This window comes from Dermacentor andersoni, chromosome 1, assembly GCF_023375885.2.
Source record: "Dermacentor andersoni chromosome 1, qqDerAnde1_hic_scaffold, whole genome shotgun sequence".
Classification (NCBI taxonomy): domain Eukaryota; kingdom Metazoa; phylum Arthropoda; class Arachnida; order Ixodida; family Ixodidae; genus Dermacentor; species Dermacentor andersoni.
In genome coordinates, this window is record NC_092814.1 from 12,348,546 (window position 1) to 12,352,627 (window position 4,082).

The following is a 4,082-nucleotide window of genomic DNA, read 5'->3' on the forward strand; positions in this document are numbered from 1 at the left end:
TTTTGCAAATAAAACAAGATCTGTATTGTATGATGATATCATTCCAATGTTCACCCATTGACCTAAACAAGAGCATCTCTGCGTGAAACACGTCATTATTGACAAAACTTCGCCCTGCTGGGTCTCCACCAAATTGAAATAGCTTCTAGCAAAGAAAAATTGTCAGTGATGCTGCAGTTCAGGCAAAAATTACATCCTGGTTTCAGCTACAGGGGGCACAATAGCATTACACCAGTATACGAAACAGAACACTGTGCTGCAATGAGTTAAGAAATAAAGGATAGTACACATCTGGAAAAACACTCTGCGAACCACTCTAACTAGCAATATAAATATATTTTTTCTGATGTCCATGCTTCATTTAAAAGTAAATTGTAACTTACTTTGTGGGTGCCTCTTGTAAGTAACGCCACATGCTTGCACAGCATCACGCAGAAATAATGGCCAGTTCTTCGGCATATCATCCATTAGTGAATTCCTTGTACGTTGCATGTTACCAGAACTGAAATATAAATCATAATATGCTGTTATTTTTTTTTATAAACTGTACGATGAGCTTTTCATGCATAAAAGATGATTGCAAGCGAAAATACAGCAAGACATCAACTTCACACCATGTCACATAGTCATACTTTATTACCTAATAAATTAGAAAAGACGCAGAAAGTGTAATCAACAAGAGTGACAAATAGCAGCAAAGGTGATTATGGATAAATCTTGAAGATGATTGCTGCCGCTGCCAGAGTAGGCCAGCCTTCGTAGGAGAGCACTTGCTGCCCACAAAAGCTTGCTGTTGCAGGCCACGCGTGATGGTTCTTGTAGACATAGGCAAGCAATACCTGCACAGAACAGGAAAAAGAAGGCGAGGGAGGAAATGGGAATATTGAAATTGGCACTTCAATATGTAATATGTGCTAAGTAAGAAGTTTTCTCACATTAAAAATAAATTTAAGCACTCCTTTCTCTTAAATTATGGGTATCTTAAGGTATGTATGCGATGATGTTAAAATGACTAGTACATTTCCTATCATAAGAAGCCAACAAACACTGACACCAAGGACAACATAGGGGAAATTACTTGTGCTTAATAAATGAAATAAACGATAAATTAATGGAAATTAAAGTGGATGAAAGAACACATTGCAGCAGGTGGTAACCGAACCCAAAACCTTCGCATTTCGCGTGCTATGCTCTACCAATTGAGCTACAGCGGCGTCGTTTTCCCATCCACTTTCTTGGGTATTTATGTGTTCTAGTAGAACCCTGGGAGTGTTAGCCAGCGCCACAACTTGGAGACCTTGTTCCTGCCATATAGTCATTAGTTGCATAGCAGAGTCAGCCTTTAAATTATTATATAGTGTTATGTGGCTAAAAAGCCACTTATCAACCTGTCAAACAAGTCTGAGAAGCTTCCTGCAAAATATAATCAGCTTAAAACAGTAATTCACTCTGCAGGTAAATGATGTACTAACTTAATTAAAAAGTTAAATAGCATTTTGTAATGTTAAACTAAAAGCAAGTTTGACATTTTGCACTGCCTAGCTGTTGCCTTCTTTTCAAACTTAAACATGACACAGTACAGAGTAAGCAGGTAGCATGCAAAGGAGGACTGGTGATAAAGTAGTGTTCCAAAGCAACACTCCTAGCTGGATCAATCACTTTTGTTGATATATTTTCATGTGACCCTAATTGGTTTAGGGCAATACCTCACACAAATGATGCAACACCTTGGATGATGCGTCACAAAATTGAAAGTATCTCATGATGTGATCAAACGATAACATTGCCCACTGTCTTGGAAGTGTTAACATGCTGTTTGTGCAAGAAAGTGCAAAGTGATTCACATAGGTAGCAAATTCATCAGTGCATCTATAGCCTCAGGTAATTCTGAGAATTTATGTTGACTCGCAATTGAGAAGCCACTGCACACAGAAAGGTGTATTCAAGTAATGGTCCATGCTGAATAATTTCCCACCTAGTGAAAAGGCAAATGTGGCAGGCTAATGGGCTAGGGCAAATAGATTGCTAAATTCTGATAACACCTCCAATGATATTATTGAAATAGGTGATAAAAAACAGCACAGGTAAAATTGCAGTTATGACAAAATTTTAAAAGCACCTCTGCGAACTGCTGGAACCCTGAGCATCATGCCTGTTCTACACGCACATATGTTGCAGCGCAATCTACATCTCAGACGCAGGCGCCTCCACACATCACTTTGTGATCTCCTCACAATAAGGTTAAAAAACAGTCTGGCACAAGCTACCTGATGATTCATTTTGCAAGTGCCAGCCAAGTGCTGATGGTGGTAGAGCGAAATTGAAGTTTGTCCTTGTATGGAAGCCTCGGCCCATGTTTTATCAATTCTAGCGGCAAAGCGCACCTTTTACAGCACACATAAATCTTAAATTAGACTGCTTGCTGATGCTGTACGGTAAATTCCTGTAAAGAAACTAAATCACACAGAAAACATTTAGAATACCAAACTAATCAAATACTGGCTTGAATACATTTGTGCATTAGGGAAGCAAGGTGTAATGTACACTGTTGTAGCAAATTTTTACTCATGTATGGTATACTTGTATGACACAGCAGAGTTAATTTTTGAGTTCTTACATAGCATTGACTACCTACAGGTACATTTTGTAAGGCTTAGGGAAACTAATTATTAGTAGAACTGTGTATGTACACTGGCACTGAGAAATTGGTTATAATAGTGGCAGCTTATAATGGACCAGTGCAAAAAAATGCCCGTTTGTGAGACACCAACTAGCTATTTTACCACGAAGCACTCCCTGGCCTTAACCCATATAAAAAGCACTGGGAGGACCAGAGAGGGTACAGTACATTGGCTTACACTGATCATGATGAGGTCCCGTCATCCAGCTAGCGCCAAGGTACAAGAAGGATGTCCAGCCGTCTATAGAGTGAAAGAAACAAAATAAGATAGCATCAAGTCAGTTGAAAGGCAGATTTGCAATTACTACTAAGGTGACCCAGTCACAGTCATTCAATAATAAATGCCAAGTTGTCGTGTTTTCACTCCCAGATGAAGCACCTACTAGGTTAAAGGTTTTGCTGCTTATTTAGAACAAAACACAAGTGAAATTTGTACATCAGCAGACGATTTAATTTGAAATTGTATAGATGAAGAAACATTGCAGTTATATTTTTGTTTTGCTATAAAGTGGGAACGCTACAAACTGCACAGTCAATGACACACACGCGCGCACACGCAAGAACAAAAGGACACAAAATAGGGCGAGTTCAGTCTGGTTCAGCATTACAGCCAGCGCACCGTCTTCGAATGCACTCCTTTCGGTTGGTTCGTGCTACGTTAACCACAAAGACTAACAAGCAGGGCAAAGTTCTGACTGGTGTTGCGGAAGTCGTGGAGCGCGGTAGTGCTGAACGGCTGAACACAAGCAGACCCTCGTATAAAAGTAATGACGAAAACTCGCAGGGCAGAAGAGCCCATATATCAAGAACTGTCGCGGGTAACACCTAAAAATATTCACATTGTTGACGAAAAACGAAGTGCTATGTATTTCACTTACCGGAAATAGTGTTATCCGAACGTGCGACGTACAAAGACGCACCGAGACACGAAGGCGGCGAACGCAGATCCCGCCATTGTGGTAGTAAGCCGTCGGCGAAAACACACAATACAGCCGATGTCACGAAGCACTGATGCAAAACACACGGCAAACAGCATCAGCACAGCTAAATGACTCCAATTAATATCCAGTATAAATGTACAGAACGGCTTAGAATGACGCACAACCGGCACAACTGGCATAACGAACCCACGACCAGCCCACGACGGAGACATTGTGGGCGGCAGTGGCCGTTTTTTCAAACTTCCTGCCTCCCAGTGTTTCCAGCACAGAATGAGATGTCCGACAAATTTGGATTGTGTCGCCGAAGTGATCGCAGCGCGGTGGCTCTGTGACACCGCTCTGCAACGCCGGCGTTTCGCTCCTGCTGCTGTCAGTATACCTGCTGCGCGAGCATAGAATGGCTTCCAGGCGTCGTGTGCGCGCCCCGTATGGAAAACAATAACACGCCCTTGATTGTTGAA

General features: G+C 41.4%; 1 long non-coding RNA gene across 2 annotated transcripts; it reads right to left on the reverse strand.

Moving 5' to 3' along the window:
• Positions 1-613: 613 nt before the first annotated feature.
• On the reverse strand, positions 614-4,082 carry LOC129388163 (uncharacterized). Of its 2 annotated transcripts, XR_008615194.2 has the most exons (3): positions 3,559-4,082; positions 2,268-2,921; positions 614-839 (listed from the first exon to the last, which is right to left on the reverse strand). It is a non-coding gene; the product is annotated as an uncharacterized lncRNA (long non-coding RNA). The 2 variants fall into 2 exon arrangements; XR_008615193.2 differs by having other exon boundaries at positions 614-2,921.